Source organism: Thunnus thynnus, chromosome 18 (genome assembly GCF_963924715.1).
Source record: "Thunnus thynnus chromosome 18, fThuThy2.1, whole genome shotgun sequence".
Lineage (NCBI taxonomy): Eukaryota > Metazoa > Chordata > Actinopteri > Scombriformes > Scombridae > Thunnus > Thunnus thynnus.
In genome coordinates this window covers 936963-959093 of record NC_089534.1, presented here as the reverse complement: position 1 = coordinate 959093, position 22131 = coordinate 936963, and the positions used below count along the sequence as shown (strand labels likewise).

Below are 22131 nucleotides of genomic sequence, written 5' to 3'. Positions count from 1 at the left end.
TTAATATCATTATCAGCCTCCCTCAGTCTCTGTTGAATATATTCTTCCTTTTTCGTCTCTGTCATTGTAGAAACAGCTTCTTTTAATGTTTTATAAAGATCTCCATAAAGACTGCCCCTTCCATTGGCAATCTTTTTTACATCATCTCTGCTTAACATTAAAGTCTTCATCTCTTCATCCATCCATGATAAATAATCTTTTTCAGCTGTGTGTCTCATTAAGGGGGCATGCTTGTCTGCTAGTTGGCTGAAGATGTCAGTGAACTTGGATAAAGCAGTCTCAGGGTCTGATTCGTTACATACCTCTGCCCACTGAGCCCTCTCAATATCTCTGATGTAATGGGCTTGATCAAACGTCTCGTATGACCTCTGAAAGATAATCTCTTGTTTAAGTTTGGGCACATTTCTCTTCACAGTGAGGGCGATGAGATCATGATCACTACAACCTGTGGGTGTTGAGGTAGGTAGTGAGCAGAGATCTGGGACATTTGTATAGATATGATCAATAATTTTTGATGACTTGGGACCATTTTTACCAATTGTCACCCTGGTAGGACGATTCATCACCTGGGTCATACCAGAGTCAGAGGATACAGAATCAATTCTTTCCTTCAAAGGAGACTTTGTGGCCCAATCAATGTTGAAGTCTCCCAGGAGGAAAATGTCCATGTTTTCTCTGGACACTCTTTCTATTATTTCACAGATTTTATCCAAATATGGTTCCTCAGCACTTGGTGGTCTGTAACAACACCCCACTAAAACTGGTTTATCATCAGCCAGTTGAATCTGAACCCAAATAATCTCTATATCAGAGCGCATTAAGTCTGGCTGTAATCTACTTGGGAGCTGATTTTGAATATAGAAAGCTACACCACCCCCATCCTTGTTTCTATCTCTTCTGTACAAACTGTAACCTTTAATATATAATTCACTGTCATCAAAACTGGAGTCTAAATGTGTTTCGGAGAGTGCCAACACATGGATATGATGAAGTGTTAATATATGATGAATCTCGTGAATCTTATTTCTAAGACTACATATGTTCAAATGAGCCAGAGATAATTTTTCGGGAACGTGAATCTCTGGATGAGGAGAGTCAGGATTGGGAGCTGAAGAAGCCATGGTTATCAAATTGCAATAACAGAATGAGCTGATTATCAGATGAACAGATACACGTTCCTCTGAGCTCTTGGTTTGACTTCTAATTTGTCTCTGGCAGCCCACAGCTGATGGTGTCAGAGAAGTCTTTGTTGATTTACCGTATCTTCAGTAGGTGAAGGCAGCCTGCAATCGCCACACTATCAAGACCAGCCAGGGTCCCTATAAGACACACAGATAGAATTATTATAACAATACACTGTCAGAGGGAAATGTACTTTTACTGCTCTGCAGTTAACTGGCAGCTTTAATTACTGGTTATTTTACAGATTTTACATAAAAGTCATGATAATCTTATAAAATAGACATTGTTAATGTCCCGTGGCTGGGCCAATCCAATTAGAGAAGTAAATACTTTGTTGGAAATATTTTAAAAAGTAAGTAGTAGGATTATTGAAAAGGTTAAATTTATAATGCAACGGCACCAAGGGGTTACAGAAACTCTAAGACTCTATTAAAAGGGCTGAGCAGGTTGTTTTTAATATCAGGGGTGAGCAGATTCAAAACCACAACTTAAAATGTCTTTAAAAAGGTTTGTTACCATAAAATAATAAAAACAAGTCCGGGGAAACAGACAATAACCACCAGTATCCTGCAGATACACCATGTCTGAAAAGTTAAGCCAATGTGGAACTGCTTTAAACCTGCATTCTCTGTAACGGCCAGCAGGGGGCGACGCCACTGGCTGCAAAAAGAAGTCGGATTGTATGGAAGCCTATGAGAAAAAGATCCAGCTTCTCATTCGATTTATTACATCAGTAAACACGTTCCTAATAAGTTTACTTTCTCAGTCACTAGTTTAGAGTCTTCTTCAATACAGTGTGATGTAAATTATGGTCCCATTTAATTTAAATTTGACAATAAAGCAGCGTATGCTTTAGGGAGTGGCACAACCCAATGGGTGATGTCATGGTGTCTACTTTCATTATTTTTTTTACAGTCTATGAGATCCACCAGGTCTGATTTACCATTCGGTGTCTGACTCAAAACAACAATGACAAATACTCACGTTTTTCTGGAGTGTTCGCGCTGAATGAAGACAGGCTGCTGTGCTTCAGGCTTCTGCGGTGGCTCGTCTTCTGGTCGGGGGTTCAGCTCAGGAAACCTCGCAATTCTGTGTTTGGCTGTTAGTGAAACACAATTGTGACCAACTATTAGATACTTGCCTATGGACACAAATTAGTGTCAATACTTTTGACAAGTGGTTCTTTATTATCCGCACATAAAGATGTACAATTTTTAACTGAATACACAACTCAGAACTCCTCAGAAGCATGTCTCTGCCTAACACAAGAGAGACTGTTATACATATACTGTCAAATATATATACTGTATTAACAACATAACAGCAAACCACACTGCATGTAAGATGTAACATTATGGTCCAATGGGCTGTACTCACCGTCAGTCCAACCAGCTCAGAGGAAGTGTACCAAATGATAGCTTGTTATCTGGATAGAGGAGGAGACGAGAAAAGGCTCATTTATTTGTTGTATTATTCTGTACATGTTACTTGTTGCTGTATGTATTGTAACATTAAAGCACACAGAGTTTACTTGTGTGTAATGAAAACTTTGTGAATGAGAAAATGCTGAAAGTGACAGAGGGACCACATGAAGGAGCAGCTAGGGGTGTGCCCAAATACGAATATGTTATTCGACAAAGCACAAATAGTGGGGTTTTTTTATTAATATTTGTTTCATATGAATAATTTTTAAAGTATTTGTTAGCGGGAAGAAAGAAAAAAAACATGTCAAATACCAGCATGTAGTTTGATTACATCACTATCTCAGTATCTCTCCTCTGCTCCGCTGTGACGTCTATCAGCAGGTCTCAACAAGGGGAGTCACATCCACCTGCTGCATGACGCACATTTCCTAATTTGGACATCAGTCCCGAGGTTGGGGGTGTTCCCCAGAGATAAAGCTGAACTACTGACATATGTGAAGTGCTCCCAAGAGACTCTCCACAACCTGTTGTTCCCCTTCTCTTTTCCACAAAGTTAGGTTGTAATAAATAGGCAATAAATGAAAAGTGCAAAGCAGGAATCACTTTCAAATTTCTTCCCTGCACGCTGTGCTGTTTCTGTATTATGGGTGTATAAATAAGTAGAGGTCTGTCTGCACATTTGTGATGCACTTGGTTTAGCTCAGTAGTCAGCGCAGTCATTTGTGATCTGGGAGACTTGAGTTCAAGACCTGGTGGGGGACCTCCTTCATGAGATACTTTATTCATGAACACTTTTAACACTTAAATATCCTAAAATTAAAAGTGTGATAAAAACAAAAAGTTGATTTTTACATCTATTTCCATTTTTATTTGAATACAAATACTGGGCTCTCTGCACATCCCTAGCAGCAGCAGTGGAAGAAGTATTCATATCCATGTAGCAGTACAACAATGTAAAAATACTGCATTACAAGCAAAAGTCCTGCATTTCAAAGCCTACCAATAGAGCATAATAAACGCTTAAAAAGGCAAAAAATGTGGAATAAAATAAATCACATAATATTAAATTAAAAAAGTATGTAAATTAATAAACAATCAAAGTGATTGAAATAGGAATATGACAAAAATTACGTTTTTGACATCATTATTGTAAAGCAGGAAAAAAAGGGTTTACTTCCATTAAATTTAGGTTTTAATATTTAGCTAAAAGAGAAGCTTAAGTCATCTTTCCTGTAGTGAGTAAAACAAAGATCAAAGCATTAAGAAATCTTTTATAGATGAATGAGAGTTAATGTCTGTGACAAGTTTCCAATCTCTTGATATAATCAGATACCAGAGCAAATGACTAACGTCCTCGGTATGAAAGCACAGAAAACACCAGGAAGTCCCTGAACTGGCAGTCAAAAGCATGACGTGGAACCACTCACTGACATGCACAGTAGTCGGGCTCACAATACAAACTCAAATTTTGATTTATCTTTTATCAAAATAACTTAACTCTGTCAAAAACACATCTGTTTATAAGTGTATGTCATTTAATGTATCATCCCTTACATCTGCGTATGTATAACAATGGTCTGTAAGTACATTTTGATGATAAATCCTTTTGTACTTTTATTTAAGTACGTTGTGCATTAGTTTGAACTGAATCTATTATTAAGACAAGACGGTCCTGCACCGTAGCATGACCCCTCCCAACCCAGGTAGGTGGGTGTTAAAAACACCCATTTTTTATATACCTGATTTATGTAATAGCAGGTTTTATGCTCAGTATAAGGTCCCATTCCAACAAATCTTTTATTTGCTTGATTTTATCATCTCTATCAAAATTGACTTTTTTTTAATGATATTAGACACCTGACTTAATGTTGGTGACTCGCCCCCCTGATAGAATCCGCACCCCCCAATTTCTCCTTTTTCAACCGTCCCAGAAGGACTTTCAGTTATAATAACAACTTCAATTGCTCACTCATCTCATTCGGTGACTTTTCATCCTTTGAGTCATTGTGTTTATATTCTTCCATTAGAGGGAACCTTAAAACTCTGTGCATTTTAATCTAAAAACCCCTTAAATCTGTGTCTGGCTTTCTTGAACAGTTCTCTGAACTCCTCTCTATTGTAATGGCACACTATGATAAACAGCATGTTGGTTGTCCATAGAGTTTTCACACATTGTTGATTTTTAACCAACAAAATTAAAAGCTTTTAATTTAAGTAGAACTGTCACAGTGCCTACTCACAACAAGGACTCTTGATCTTGTCCTTTCACGTAGTGTTTCAATAGACAATATACTATGCAAAGATGTTAGTGTCTCTGACCACAAATGCATAATGTTCACATCTGTGGTCCGAAATAATCCGTCCGATAATAGGTCAAACCCTGTATGCTCTCGCATTTTTAATACTTCCCCTGCAGCCAAATTCACAGATCTCCTGTCTTCTTCAGTTGACAGTGGCTCAAGTCAAGATGTTGATACAGTCCTGAATATCACTATTTACTGGTTCTGTCCCTGAACCCTTATTTTAACAATGTAACCCTTTCTGAAAAAACCCTCTTTAGATCCTAACTCCCTGGATAATTTCAGACCTATTTCCAAACTTCCCTTTCTTTCTAAGGTTCTAGAAAAAGCTGTTGCTGAACAATTGATTTCTTTTTTAAACAGAAATGGACCCTTTGAGACGTTCCAGTCTTGATTTATGGCAAACGACAGTCCAGAGATGGCACCCCTTAAAGTAATGGATGATCTGCTGGTTGCCGTTGATTCTGGAGGATCTTCAGTTTTAGTTCTTAGATCTTAGCGCTGCATTCAACACTGTCGATCATTCTATTTTATTGGAACGTCTCAAACACTGGGTTAGCATCTCTGGTTCAGTTTTAAAGTGGTTTTATTCTTACTTACAAGATAGATCTTTTAGTGAAGATGACCTGCGGGGTACCTCAGGGGTTTGTCCTTGGACCACTTTTGTTTCTCTCTACGTTACCCCTGGGGCATGTCATCCACAGGCATAATGTGAGCTTCTATTCTTATGCAGATGACACTCAATTGTACCTCTCTTTTAACCCCAATGGTTTTTTTTAAAATCAAATTAATACACTCAACGACTGCATCCTTGATCTCAAATGCTGTATGGCCCAGAACTTCCTGCAGCTAAATGTTGATAAGACTGAGGTAATTATTATCGGCCCTGGCAAAGTTAATGCTTATACTCCAAAACATCTGAGCTATCTGTCCCAAAATATAGCCTAAAACTGTAAGAATCTTGGTGTCATCTAATCACCTCAGCTTGAACAAGCATGTTAACACAGTTGTCCAGTCTTTGTTTTTTGCAGCTCAGGAGACTCTCTAAGATCAGTTCAATTTAATCCAGCAGAAATCTGGAGACTGTCATACATGCTTTTATTTACTGTCATTTGAACTGTTGTAACTCTCTCTACGCGTCTGCACCAACAGAGTCAACATAAATTACAGCTTGTCCAAGTAAATTTTAGAATTGAGATTTTTAAGATATTACGGACTTAAGATATTATTGATAACTTTTAAGGCCTGGACTCACAACTCACAACCAAGTACATCTCAGATCTTCTGACTCCACATGTACCCATCACAACCTGAGGTCCTCAACCAAGGCTCTGCTAGCCATTCCACGATCTGGGCTGAGGACCAAGGGTGACCGGGCCTTTTCTGTTAGGGCCCCCACTCTCTGGAACAACCTGAGGAGATCAGACTGGTGAGCTCCTTGTCCTCTTTTAAATCCCTTTTATAAGTGTGTTTTTAAAGGGCTTGTGGTCTGAATTCACTTTCATCTTTTAAGTCATTACTTAAAACCTATTATACAAAGTCATTATTTTAAATCTCATTTTATTGGTTTACTCCTTTTGCTTCTTTATTTCTTTTCCAATGTTGTATTAAACTGTTTTTAAATGGTCTTTACTGTTGTTTGTCTACCACTTTTATTTTGTCTTGTAAATAAAAAGGATGCTTTTGATTGAAAATGCTATATAAATAAAGTTTATCATTATTTACTTACTTAGCTACTGTATGTGTCCGTGGAGGTCACCTGAAGCCGGAGCGAGAGGAAGATGCAGATTGTTCGAGGAGTGTCGGGGAAAAGCTGAGAGTGGATTTAAAGCTGGATCATCAGATGTCAACATCAAGAATGTTCTCTCAGCAGTGTCTGCTTTGAATCTGACTCACCTGCAGCTTCACCTTACAGAGTTAGCTCTAAATCCCGCCCCGTACATTTAGATTAGATTAGATTAGATTCCACTTTACTGTCATTGTGTAGAGTACCAGTATGAAACCAATTAAATGCAGTTAGCATTTAACCAGAAGTGCAAAAACTACAGTGTTACAGTATTTACAGATGAAGGAAAGTAAGTGCTACAGCATAAGAGATGCTATATCTTCCAATATGTACAGTGATGAAAACAATGACAGTGGAGTTACAATATACAAATATGTATATGAATAATTTATAATGAACTTATTGTCATGGTGCTGTTTGTTTTGGTGTCTGGTTTTTTGTTTGGGTTTGTCCTGTATTTCCTTTTTCCTCGTCCCTCTCAGGGTGTGTCTGGCTTCACTATCAGGCACACCTGACGCCTGCACTACAAAGCACGTTCAACATACCTAGGATATCTTTTCGTTACCTGGCTCAATGAACCTAACATTGGTCGTCCAGATAACCAGAACTATGAAGCTGATTATCAACCTGTTCAGTCAACTCTGGGTTTTCCAGCTACAGGCGTCTTCATGTGAAAGAGGCGGGTTTTTTAATTATGAGCGACATCATCAGAACCATGAAGTTCTTCATGATATGAGATGAAATGGTGAAACCAAGAACCTACAGAAAACTTCTGTTTTACCAACAGCAAAAGGTCATATTCAACCAAGTGAAATGTAAACGATCCTGTAATCATACAACATCTGAATATGTCACATAAAAAGACAAATTTAATGTAACGTCAGACTGTTTCTGCTACTGAAGCAAAGAGTGTAAAAGTAGTTAATAACTGATGAGTCTATCTGACTGAAATGTTGCTTTATAATCACGGAGATAAAGTAAACTTTGCACAATTGAAATGCAGCTAAAATCATCATTATGTGATTAGTGTCATAAACTATCTCTCTGTTTGTTAGAAGCTCTGAACCAGAGTGGAAATAGAAAGTCTGAAACAATAAAATGTTTCCACTGACCTATCAAAATATATATCGACCTTTTTTACTTGTCACTTCATTATAAACTCAGGACTTTTGTCCATGTCGGGATCCTATAGGAATGATGACTCCAGTGATCTGATTGGTCAGCGGTCGCAGTGTTGACAGGTTGTGATCCGATCCTCTGACGTTAACCTGCTCCGGAGCTCATCAGTAACCAGATTATTCTGTTGTAGTCGGTAACTATGAGTCCCTGATGATTCCCTTGCTTCTTTGAGTTTTCTTTTCTTGTTATTTAGAGTATGGACTGACCTGAGTTTTTGCCTGTGTATAGTTTTCCAGTGTGCGTCGCCTGCAGTCTCCAGTGCTGCTGTTTTTCTGGTGCTCAGCCTCGGTGGTCAATTTGCCACCTCATCTGCAACGCCAGCCACCTCCTCCAGCCTCTTGCCTTTTTTCATTGAGACATTATTTTTTTCAATAAACACCCCAAGAACTGTCCTTGCCTCTGTCTCTGCATTTTGGGATACTGGTTGTAACAAACAATACCATCGTCGAGATAAACAGTCGATCAAGTTGTTGACACAGGACACGGCAAGAGGTAGAAGCAACAGAAGTGACGTCTAGCCCTTCTCCACAACAGGCACTGAATGACCTGGAGCCTCCCCTAACCTGAGCTTGTAACAACCTGTAAGGTCTAAGATTCAGGTTCTGCTTTGTGTTTCCAGTGTTTGTCAAACCGGAACATCTCTGTCCACAGAGGGACAAACATCCTCATCTTGTGCTGTTTGGTAGGAGAGTGTGGAAAAAGTGTTGCTGAAGCGATTTAACTTTTACATTTAGATGTAAAAGTTAAAAATATCAACTTTTAAACGTTGATATTGTTAAATTATTAGCAGAGCTCTTTGGCCTCTGTGACGCCAAAGTTTTCCTCCTCAGTCGGCAGCGGAGCAGCGACCACAGGAACATCAGCGGTTCCTCTGAGGTACGTTGTCTGTCGCACTCTGCCGCCATTCTGCATCTTTCTTCTTCATTTGATTCAGCTCCTCGTCTGTGAATGCCAGAGTTGTGTTGAAGACTGACCCCTGCCTTAAACTAAACCCAAACACTCATCACAAACAGAATCAGAACCAGGTTTATTGTCAAGTTTGCACAATTTGCCTTGATATTATGATGCACAACAATCAAAAAGTAGAAGGTAAGAGAAAACAAAACTACCACATAAGACAGGTGATATAACTATATTAATACAATTTTACAATTAAAAAGTAAAATATGTAATATTTAAGAGCTTCAATATTTAAGAGAGTAAATATATAAGAGCTTTTGAGTTTAAAAGATATTGTACAAGATATTGACCGGAAACGTGCAGATGTTCACAGTATAAACAGTATAAACTGTATAAACTGTATAATGGTTAATGTAATGCCCCATTGTTCAGTGTGATGGATTCACAGATGCGGAGGCGAATATAATGTGTAGTGTCCAAGGTGGGGTAGAGTCCATGTCAGTGGAGGTACCAGGCCTTGTTGATGAGGCTCTAGTTGGGAAGAAACTGTTGGTGGTCTTGACCTTGTCCTTGACAGTTGCAGCAGCGTACCAGATGTGACAGAGGAGGTGAGGATGGACTCCATAATGGCAGTGTAAAAGCTCACCATCATTGACTTAAACAGGTTGAACTTCTTGCAGCTGCTGCAGGAAGTTCATCCTCTGCTGAGCTGATGATGATGATGATGATGATGATAACTATGGTCGAACATTAAAATGACTCACCTTCACCTCACAATCTTTATGCTACGTTAACGTCTTATTAGAGTTATTGTAGCTACGGGTTCCTGACTTACAAACCGTGTTCACGTTAACATGCAAGTTGTAATTATAAGTGGGAAGCTCTAATATTTTCCACCTGGTGCTAAATAACACGGAAGTACACGAAATCCAAACAAACATGGACGCCGCACATCAGCCCCAGACCAACCTTCAAATGTATCAAACCCTGATTTAATAGATATGAGGTTATATTGTCAATGCAGGTGTTTTAATCTTTACATGAACAAGTCATCACACAGTTGTCTTGATTTCGTGAACGCTGACATTAGTCATGCACATGACAGAATGTGATTGGATGATTGTTGCAGAAATGCACCCTGGGACTTGTAGTTTACTTCTCCTGGACCTTTTTATGTTCACAGGCTCGGACGGTTCACATTTTTTATCATCTTTTGTTCTGATGATGATTTAATCAGGAGAGTTTCATGTTGATCAAAGACTTGTCTAACGGAGGGATGAGACTTTTACTGGACTATATAGATATAAGTGTGTTTGTTTATATGCTGTATATACAGCAGCGTCTTGCTGCCAACATGGCAATTCTTATTGTTGCTCAAGTTCTTGTTGAAACCAGAACTTTTCTCATTTAAACATCATACAACCTGCAATTGAATTTTAAATAAAGTGCAGTGAGTTTGAACAATGTTTGTCTGCACAGCATGAATGTATTTATGCAGGACTGAAGAGGTTAAATGCTCCTCATGTGTGCTCTGTTCATCTGCGCTGCATCCTTTTATCATCTGCTGAACCATCTACTCATCATTTTTGATAAATAATATATTTTAGATTTAATTAATATAAAGATTTACGGTATGTAAAGTTGTCTCATCATTAATCGTATATGCTTGTTTTTCTATCTATCTGTTTCTACTCTAAAAGGAGATATAGATATCCAAGCAGGACAGACACACACATGATTTCACAGATTAACTTCCCTTGTTTGTATATTTCTACCATAAAAAGTTGACTTCCTCATGCAGCCCAGGAACAGCTGAGTGGAGAGTGTGTGTGTGTGTGTGTGTGTGTGTGTGTGTGTGTGTGTGTGTGTGTGTGTGCGTGTCTGTGTGTGTGTGTGAGTGTGTGTGTGAGTGTGTGTGTGTGTGTGTGTGTGAGTGTGTGTGTGTGTGTGTGTGTGTGTGTGTGTGTGAGTGTGTGTGTGTGTGTGTGTGTGTGAGTGTGTGTGTGAGTGTGTGTGTGAGTGTGTGTTTTATGTATTAGTTTTTGGTTGTAGATTGATTGTGTGTTGTTCTGTGCATATTTGTGGATTTTGCTGTCAGATGATGTTTTTATTGATGGTTTAGTGTGGGTATTTATTTACTGTACTCTGGTATCAGCGCTGGTTGATTAGGGAGGAAGGTCTGTGGTTCCCATGCTCATACAGATGAATAAATTGAACCTTTAAACCTTTGAGCCTACTGTATGTTTTAATGTCTGCAGCAAATTCAATAACATGTCCTGCTGAGCAACGTTTAATGTTATAACAAGCAAAGTATGTTGATTCTGTGAAATAATGACAATGTTTTGTGATATAACAAGATGAAGTGATCTGTTTTTACAAGATAAGCCTCTTGTAAGAATGAAGTAATTTAATAATAATGAATCTATTAATAATGAGAATATGTCATAATAATAAATAAAAATGTGAAAAGAACCTCATTAAAATGAGAAATTTTCTAACTTTAACTTGTTTAACTTGTGTGTGTGTGTGTGTGTGTGGAGGGTGTGTGTGTGTGTGTGTGTGTGTGTGTGTGTGGAGGGCGTGTAGGGTAATGATGATAGGTTTATTACATCCTTATTATTATATCCTTATATCACAGAAAATTCCCTCCTTTCAAAATGATCCTCTTTTAAATTCCTTTTATAAGTGTGTTTTTAGAGGGTTTGTGGTCTGAATTCACTTTCATCTTTTAAGTCATTTCTTACATTAACGTTTACATTTTTCATTTAGCAGACGCTTTTATCCAATGCGATGTATATATATATGAGACTGATACAACACAAGCAGGGATCTAGTCAGGAGACAATCACACGAGTAAGAGCCATAAAGCTGAAGTTTGGGCCCGATAGGACGTAGATGCCAACAGGCAGCGCAACAAGGCGATGATTAGAGTGCATAGAAGCATGTTGTTGTTTTTCTTAAAACCTATTATACAAAGTCATTATTTTAAATCTCATTTTATTGGTTATTGATTATTAGAATGATTTTATATTGTTTTATTTTACTTATTTTACTCCTTTTGCTTCTTTATTTCTTTCCCAATGTTGTATTAAACTGTTTTTAAATGGTCTTTACTGTTGTTTGTCTACCACTTTTATTTTGTCTTGTAAATAAAAAGGATGCTTTTGATTGAAAATGCTATATAAATAAAGTTTATCATTATTTACTTACTTAGCTACTGTATGTGTCCGTGGATGTCACCTGAAGCCGGAGCGAGAGGAAGATGCAGATTGTTCGAGGAGTGTCGGGGAAAAGCTGAGAGTGGATTTAAAGCTGGATCATCAGATGTCAACACCAAGAATGTTCTCTCAGCAGTGTCTGCTTTGAATCTGACTCACCTGCAGCTTCACCTTACAGAGTTAGCTCTAAATCCCGCCCCGTACATTTACATTAGATTAGATAAGACTCCACTTTACTGTCATTGTTTAGAGTACAGCATAAGAGATGCTATATCTTCCAATATGTACAGTGATGAAAACAATGACAGTGGAGTTACAATATACAAATATGTATGTAAATAATTTATAATGAACTTATAATGGTTATAACAAACAATACCATTGTCCAGATAAACAGTCGGTCAAGTTTTTCTAGTTTCAGTTTGTGAACTTTCTATAATAGCATCATTAAAACACCACTGTGCATTACATCCTTTGTAACTAAGTATATATATATATTGATAATGCAAGACAAGTGATTAAAACAAAGACACATATGACACAGACGTTCTCACTCCCAACTCGTCACATACTGAAGCTTGGTCAGGACCCCTTGCCGTCACTTTTTAACACACTGGGTACCCCTTTAGCATCATTTTTCAACATGCAGGGTAGTCCGATAGACCCCACAGAAGTCTCGCTCCACCCTCCACTAGAACTCCCACAATGTCTCAAATAGATGCCATGAGACTGATGACGTCTATATAAGGTGACAAATTTCCATATTTGGTGGATGGCTCTAGATAAATAGATGGCAAACACTGGACTTTGCTGCAGGAGACCGCTATTCGCTTCCAACTGCAGCCTTAACTGGTTGGGACAGTTTTTAACCCAAACCATGATCCCCTAACCCTAACCAAGTGGTTTTTATGTTTAAACCTAACCAGACCTTAACCACAGCGTTGTCACACCATAAAATATGGTTATTTTTTAACAGTGACTGCTGTGATACTGCACATTACAAAATGACGCTAAAGGGGTACCCAGTGCGTTAAAAGGTGATGTCAAGGGGTCCTGACCAAGCTTCAGTATGTGACAAGTGTGGGAACGTGTTGACACAGGACAAGGAAAGAGAAGCAACAGAAGGGACGTCTAGCCCTTTTCCACAACAGGCACTGAATGACCTGTAACCCGGAGCCTCCCCTAACCTGCGCTTGTAAGAACCTGTAAGGTCTAAGTTTCAGGTTCTGCTTCGTGTTTCCACTGTTTGTCAAACCGGAACATCTCAAATATTTGTCACTGAAAAGTGACAAAATGAATTTACTTTTACATTTAGATGTGACGACTTTTAAACATCGATATCGTTAAATTATTAGCAGAGCTCCACCCACAGTTGTAGTTTGACAGAACAGAGACCGACTCCAGACCAAAAAACAACTATCAGCTTGTTCCAGCTCTTCATTAAAGCGATATCATGTTTACACTGTATAAAATATATATCTGTTTCTACTCTAAAAGGAGATATAGATATCCAAGCAGGACAGACACACACACATGATTTCACAGATTAACTTCCCTTGTTTGCATATTTCTACCATAAAAAGTTGACTTCCTCATGCAGCCCAGGAACAGCAGAGTGGAGAGAGTGTGTGTGTGTGTGTGTGTGTGTGTGTGTGTGTGTGTTTTATGTATTAGTTTTTGGTTGTAGATTGATTGTGTGTTGTTCTGTGCATATTTGTGGATTTTGCTGTCAGATGATGTTTTTATTGATGGTTTAGTGTGGGTATTTATTTACTGTACTCTGGTATCAGCGCTGGTTGATTAGGGAGGAAGGTCTGTGGTTCCCATGCTCATACAGATGAATAAATTGAACCTTTAAACCTTTGAGCCTACTGTATGTTTTAATGTCTGCAACAAATTCAATAACATGTCCTGCTGAGCAACGTTTAATGTTATAACAAGCAAAGTTTGTTGATTCTGTGAAATAATGACAATGTTTTGTGATATAACAAGATGAAGTGATCTGTTTTTACAAGATAAGCCTCTTGTAAGAATGAAGTAATTTAATAATAATGAATCTATTAATAATGAGAATATGTCATAATAATAAATACAAATGTGAAAAGAACCTCATTAAAATGAGAAATTTTCTAACTTTAAGAAACTGAGCAAAAGAACGAGTGTCATTGTGTAACTCAGTCGCCAGAAGAAAACGTTGGCATCGAATGTTTCTGCAAACCGCAGAAACGTTGAATATATACGTTTCAACACGTGTAATACGTAGCATATCAACATTTCTACCCGTTGAATAGTGATGTTTTATGGTGTGACATCGCTGTGGTTCAGGTCTGGTTTGGTTTAGGCACAAAGACCACTTGGTTAGGGTTAGGGTAAAATAAAAACGGCCGATGTCTCACTAAAAAAAGTTGGTTTTCTCGCTTTAGTCGATTGAAACGGGAAGCAGACATTGGTTTTGGTTTCGAACCGTGTCACTAACCGTCCACCTGCTCCTCCTCCTCCTCCTATAGATCAACTCATATAGAATCACATGTGAACTACGTCACTTTAGAAATGTTGAGATGATGCGTATTGTTGAAATGTTAAAATGCAACGTATTTCACGTGTTGAAACGTAGATATTCAGCGTTTCTGTCGTTTGCAGAGACGTACAGTGCCAACGTTTTATTCTGGCGACCAGGCTGCGCTGCTGTATATATACTTTGTGTGTATGAATATCTACAGTATATTATATCTGTATTTTCCATCGCTGCATCTTTTATATGAAAAATATTTAAATATCAAAAATCCTGCATTTCAGTTGGTTGAGTTTTAGCTTTAGCTCCTCACTCATATTGTTGCTCATGTACCACATAATCGTTTATTTCTTCAGTTGTTGTCAAACTGCTCCGACAGGTCAGAGGACTTCATGTGAACTTCCTCAAAGAGCCACACTGGTTCCTGAGGTGGAACGCTCCCTCTTTAGACTCCAGCACCATTAATCTTCACATCATTGAAGCTGCCACACCTCTGCACTGCGTGGAGACTGGATGTGATGTGTTAGATTTAGATTATGTTACAGATAAGCAGAGCGTCAACAACACGGTACGCACATCAACAAAGAAATATTCCACAGTTGAAAGGGCGTGAATATGGACACTAGAACCAAGTTTTCCTTTTTTCACGTCTGTATATTACAGGTTTTTTTACAGCTGGTTACGTTTTCTGTACACTAACTTCACTTTTTATAACCTGTTCATACAGTTTTCTTCACTGATCATCATCATTTCACCTCCCATAATATACTTACTTACACATTTCCAAGTTTGTGATGAATGTTGTCAGGTTCACAGTTTGGCACTTTATCCTAAATTAGGAAATGATTTCAGGTGAGATCTTTAAACCTTTCTCCACAACACGTAGTTAGCAAGTTCAACTACACCCTGTATTGGCTATCTCAAAATTAACCTTCAAGTAAAAAGAGGTAAAACTTTAAAAGTTTATCTCTTGCATTTTAACGGCCTTGATAAAGCGTATTCATACAGTCTGGAAGATAAAGAATTGATTAACACCTTTCAAATCAAAAGAGTAAAATTCTTGTTACTGGATAACACATAGGAGTGTTTTTTAAAGTTATGAGTACACTGTATGTTAATGGGGGAAAAGCATCAATAAATTCATTGGAAATCTTCAGCTACTGGTGAAAACGTCCCCATGTGGCACCTCTGGAAGGGAATTAGTAGAGCGTTCGCTTTGCAGACACACCAAACACGTTTATAGCACAGTTCCTCCAAAGCATTACTCCACTCATGAGTAGTTTTTCATCACGGTCAGCGATGTCATAGTGCCAGCAAACACTTTGCATACAAATCTTCATTGCAGGAAACACACAGTGCCTTGATTCGAAGTAACTGAAGTACAAAAGGATTCCTCCAGAGCGTTACTCCTGCTGAATGTGCTCATAATAATAAGAGCAGGTTTACCCTCTGATACCAATGTTAATCACAGAAAGCACAAATTTCCTCTAAGTTCCGAAAGCTTTGTTTAATCGGCTGTATTCCTGTGACTACTAGGAGTTCTTACCCCTAATCAGCAACGTCACATTGCTTGACATACATGTTCACAGCAAATCCTACAGAAGTGGGGATATACAACCACGAAGGGATTCGAACCCTCAATCTTCTGATCCGAAGTCAGACGCCTTGTCCTTTAGGCCACGTGGTCACGTAAGAAGGGACATGTACATTTCAATGGGGCTACAGTAGTAGTCTACCGACAAAGTGTAAGAAGTAGCTGGACATGAAACTTTCACCTTCATGGGACACACGTGTGAGATGATGTGGACCTGCTGGCCATTCCATGGGTGAAAAACAGAGAAGTTCACGTCGACTTTCGTTCCATCTGCAGGTGACACAAGAACTTCTCCAGTTACAACAATTGATCCTGGCCAGTACAGGGATCAAACCTGTGACCTTGGCGTTATTAGCACCACACTCTAACCACCACACTCAGCTTTCAAATATTTTGCGACCTGCTGTCACCTCGCTCGTAGATGTCTCGAAGAGAGGAATTAGCTTCAATGGTAGAGTGCTCGCTTTGCATGTGAGAGGCAGCGGGATCGACGCCTGCGTTCTTCATTCCCATTTATTCTTTGGTGTAAAATGGGTCTGTTCACTAAAAGTCAATGCCTGTTGTTGTTGCAGCAGGTTCCCACTTGGCCTTCAAACCTACCAATTGCTGGGCTCTTTCCATTGGACGTGATTGTCCTTTTGCACGGCAGATTTTTATATTTATACTAATTTCATCTTGCAATCACTGCATTTTATTTAAGACTTGGAACATTGTGTTTGTCATCATACTTAAATTGTACCTTACCACGAGGATTATGGCACATGTCTTCTACGTACAAGTGGAGGTAGGTATAGTTGGGCAGAGAAAGGGAGACTTGTTACAGACAATGTTTAATTGGCAAGCTTTTTCAATCAAGGAGCACTCGCAGCACAACACTAACTTCCTATACAAGATGCAAATGGATTCAGTCCATTTCTCCCGAAAGCTTTGTTTCCACTGAGCAAGATGGGGTTGGTCATTGGCTTCTGTCCATCTCAAAGTTATTCAATGGAAGTAGGTTTTCTCTGCATAATGCTGGTGTACACACCAAACACGTTTATAGCACAGTTCCTCCAAAGCATTACTCCACTCATGAGTAGTTTTTCATCACAATCAGTGATGTCATAGTGCCCGACATTGCAAATCCAAAGCTTTGCATACAAATCTTAATGGCAGGAAACACACAATGATTTGATTTGAAGGGACTGACGCACACCAGGATTCCTCCTGCTGAATGTGCCCACAATAAACAGAGCCAGGGTGCTTTTTTACAGGTTTACCCTCTGATACCAGTGTTAATCACACAAAACATGTATTTCCTCTAAATTCCAAATGCTTTTACCACACATTTTGTTTAATCTGCAGTATTTCTGTGATGTACATGTTCACAGCTTCTCATCATATGCAAATCCTACAGAAGTGGGGATATACAACCACGAAGGGATTCGAACCCTCAAACTTCTGATCCGAAGTCAGATGCCTTGTCCTTTAGGCCACGTGGTCACATAGGAGGGAAGGTGTACATTTCAATGGGGCTACAGTAGTAGTCTACCGACAAAGCATGAGAAGGAGCAGGATTTCGGACGTGAAGCTTTCGCCGTCATGGGATGCACGTGTGAGATGATGCGGACCTGCTGGTCGTTCCGCGGGTGAGAGACATGGGGGAAGTTTACATCGACGTTCTCTTCGTATGTAATGGGGAAATTGCTGATGACTCAATAAACACACAAAGAGAGCATTGTCAGGTTATGAAATAGTGTAATCAAATAATACAATCAGAAGTATAATGCATCATAGTTCTGGAGACAAAGATACCACCTAGCTATCTTTTCTTTGTCTGAAAGGTTAACCAGTCCCTTAAATACTGCTCGTACAGAATTTAAGACATCTGTTTACTAACCTTACAGGTCAGCAACCCTCAGATAGAAACATCAGTCAAAAGTTCAGCTAACCTAGGAACAGTCTTTCTTCACGACCATATATGACAGTACATAAGCACCAAGTAGCATCACAAAATAACATCACTACTATATTAAATTAAGGACAAACCACACTATCCTCTAAAGCTGATCAGTTTTACACATAAACATCTACATAACTACAGTTTATCTTATCACTGGCTCAGGTAAAGGTATAACAGAATAAACTTAACTATTAGACACACAACTGCCTCATCTTACACAGCAAAGAACTAAGTTTAGAATAGACACAGCACACACAAACTAACACTAAACTGAACTTAAACACTGTCTGAAACATGTATGATATATTGAAGAAATACATCAAATGATAACCTGTTATTCAGTTTTCTTTTACACGTTCAACGTACGCACAAGAACTTCTGAAAGTGTTCTTACAACCACATCCCTTCTAGAATGACAGAAAATCAGTTGTTTTCAAATATTTTGCGACCTGCTGTCACCTCGCTAAACGTCTGAAAGAGGGGAATTAGCTCAAATGGTAGAGTGCTAGCTTAGCGTGTGAGAGGCAGCGGGATCGATGCTGGTGTTCTCCGTTACCTTCTTTACTGTCAGGCCAGTCAGCATCCACTACTTTTTGTTTGGTGGTTTGCTGAAACTGTTTGACCACTTAGTAGTCTTAACTTTTGTAAAAAAGCTCAGAAAAAGGTTTTATTTATTTGTCATTTTTAATGTTAATCTACTTGACAATAAAATAGACTGACCATCGACAGTTATGTGTATGCACGTAGCCTATTCATTTATATTTTAGCATATCATCAGTTGAATATTTATGCATATTAAAAATTCTGTGCGCTGTGCACACACATTAACAACACATCGTGGCCACCTCTAGACATCCCTCTGCCACCTCAGTTATAATGATGAATAATGAATCCTTCCCTCTGGTCCCAGTAGCATCATGAACAGTCTCTCATCTAATCTGGGTTATTTATTTATCCACTAATGTGAAAACAGAGGCCTGAAACCTCGGTGTACTCTAAAAGTGCTGCAGTCAAACTGAGACATGTAAAAGGTCATTAATGCTTTTATCTCCTCCAGACTTCACTACTCTATAACGCGCTTTATTCAGGTCTAAGCAGGCAAAACCTCCAAAGACTACAACTTCTAGAAAATGCTGCTGTCAGGCGTTAACAGACTCTAAGAGAAGCGACCAGACTGATCCTCGCTCCTTCTCGCTCTTAAAGCCTTGCATGGTCGGGTTACTCGCCCCATATGAGCCTGATTGCTGCTTCGGATCCTCCAGCAGGGCTGAGTCTCAGGGAGGATATCTTCTGTCTTTTAAATCTCTTCTTTAAACTCATTTTTATCTTGTGTCTTTTTCTTAACTGATGGTAATTTGCGTAATTTTGTGTTTATCTTTGATTTTTATGTCTTGAATTTTATTGACTTTTTACTTCTTGTTTTTACTGTGAAGCACTTTGTAACTTTGTTTTGAAATGTAGCTTAGCTTTAGCTGAGGAGGTCGGGAGGTAGAGCCGGTCGTCCACTGATCACAAGGTTGGTGGTTCAATCCCCGACTTCTCCAGTCCGCATGTTGAGGTGTCTTTGGGCAAGATACTGAACCCTAAAATGACCCCGGTTGCTGTGGCATCAGTGTGTGAATGAGTGAGAGCAGAATAGTAGAAACATTGTAAAAGCACTTTGGATAAAAACGTGTTGCATCGCTCCTGATGAGCAGGCAGCTTGCATGGCCTCGGCCATCAGCGTGAACGTTGACGTGTTGTAAAGCACTTTGAGTGGTCAGTAGACTAGAAAAGCGCTTTATGAATGCATAATATCTATAAATGTTATTATTATTCATATCAGAGCTTCAGAGACACAGAATCCATCATATATACGTTCATTTCCCGACGTCTAGATCACTGTGACGTCCTAACGCAGCTGTCAGATTACTAACAAAAACGTCATATTACTCCCCTCTTAATGTCTCTGCATTGGCTACCAGTTTATTATACAAACTACATTTATTCGTCCTCATCAACCTGCACACAGTCCGACATCCTCAGACAAGACTAAGACAGTCTCTTTTACTGTTTGGACACCTCGACTTTGGAACAACCTGCCCGACGAGCTCAGACCTCCAGAATCAGTGTCGTCATTTAATTCATTTCTTTATCATTTTGTCTTCGTGAAGCGCTTTTTAAGATCTGGTTTTGATAAGTGATATAATAAATATAATAATAAACACACCTTATAGGAGAGCTACAGATATAGAAATACAGCTGTGTTAGTCAACCGTCACCTGGGAAACGACCTTTCTGATCCAACCTGCGACGGCTGTAAACCAGTAAAACGCCACGTCGTCCCAAACATTTACAAAACGTCCTGGATTCACCTCACATGAACAAGTCTGTCATAGAAGTCAGGAATGAAATAAACGCTGTGTGTCCAGAACGCAGCGTCTAACTCACAGTAATGTTTTAAATGTAAACGTGTCAAATGGAGTGTAAATAAAGGTTTGGTGGTGTTCGTGAACCGTTGAAAGATGAGGTCACTGAATGTATTTTGTGTCAAACACAGTTTAGTCCACAGTGACGTCTGCTGTACTGACTGAGAGGAAAGCGTGTCAACAACTGAAAAACTAAAAGTTCTCACATGTTGTTCACTGTTTGACCACCAGAGGTCAGACTGTCTCTGCTGCTCGTCTTCACCCTGCAGAGTCAAACTCAGCCACTTGCTCTCCGCTGGTCTTCAGTTTGATTTATCTGTTAGTTATGTACAACAAGCCCATTTATAGTGACAACTTGGTCCAGCCTTGAACCAGGTTTGTGCTAAAACAGTAAATAAAACTGTATTTGTTCCCAAAGGACAGCTGATTTATTTGTTTATTTGTACAGCAACTTCCACCAACAAGGCAACTCAAAGAATTTCACTGAATAAGAGAAGTTTAAGACGAGATGAGCAGCAGTGAAACACACCAAAGATACCGTGTGTTCTGGACTCGTCCCTCCATTCGTACCTGCTGGCAGGAGCTTAAAGAGAGTAAAGTGGATAAAATACTGAAGGTAAATCATCCACTGACATTTGAGGTGTTATACTTGGGGATAGATTTAACAAGATTTGGGGACAAATATATTTACAGAACAATGCTGATTGCAAGTAAAAAAGCGATTAACAGAAAGTGGTTGAAGAATGAGGTACCTGAGGTCGAGGACGGGGTTGAGGTTATGGGATGGAAGAGTTAACTTTCTCTGTGAGACTGGAGATGAACAGATTTGAAAGAATTTGGGAAAATTGGATAGACATACATAAAACCAACTGGATTAGACTTTATCTGAGATGTACATCATAGGAACAAAGACCTCTAGTTCATATTTCATAGCTACAGATGTTGAAAGCTTCTGTTTCTGCGATAAACTCTGTTCATTCAACTGGAGGTATGAGAGATTGCTCTGGACATGTGTATATGCATCCATGTATATATATATATATATATATATATATATATATATATATATAGCTATGTATAGCTATAGGTATATGAATAATATATTTTATTTTATCCTACTTTTCCTCTTGATGTGTGTGAGTAGGAACAGTTATTCTCTATCTGGATCCAAAGTAAAAGACTAAGGAGGATTGTCATGTTTAATTTAATAATAAAGAAAAGAATAAGTCATTGTGTACCAGTTGTAAGCAGAATGTATGTGAAATATAAAGAAAATTAAAAAAAGAAATACACCACGTCATATAAATACAAAGCAGAAAAAATAGCAAGTTAAAGCAATTAATAAAACAGTAGGTTCAGTCATGAGTTAAAAATATGAAATCTTAAGATACTGAGACAAAAAAAATATGTTTTTTATATTTTCATATGTTTCATATGTTTTATATGTTTTTTTGTGTTTTTATTTGGCACATTGAGCTCAGATTGATTTCACTCTGCTGTGCACTTCTCACATTTATCGTCTCCAATGACAATAAAGTCTTGATTTTCTGTTTCTCACAGAGAGAAGTTGGGATATAAAGCAGAGGATGAAAAGAGTTTTCACACCTGTCAAACGAGTCAAACGTATTAAAACAACAGAGAAGAAGAAGTTCAGAGGGTTGAGAGTTGAGACTCTGTGCAGCAGAG

The 22131-nt window shown here is 38.7% G+C and overlaps 2 non-coding genes across 2 annotated transcripts; both read right to left on the bottom strand.

Moving 5' to 3' along the window:
- Positions 1 to 16115: 16115 nt before the first annotated feature.
- Positions 16116 to 16188, bottom strand: trnar-ucg (transfer RNA arginine (anticodon UCG)). Its single transcript has one exon. It is a non-coding gene; the product is annotated as a tRNA-Arg (tRNA).
- A 1316-nt stretch (positions 16189 to 17504) lies between these two features.
- Positions 17505 to 17577, bottom strand: trnar-ucg (transfer RNA arginine (anticodon UCG)). Its single transcript has one exon. It is a non-coding gene; the product is annotated as a tRNA-Arg (tRNA).
- Between the last annotated feature and the right edge of the window lie 4554 nt (positions 17578 to 22131).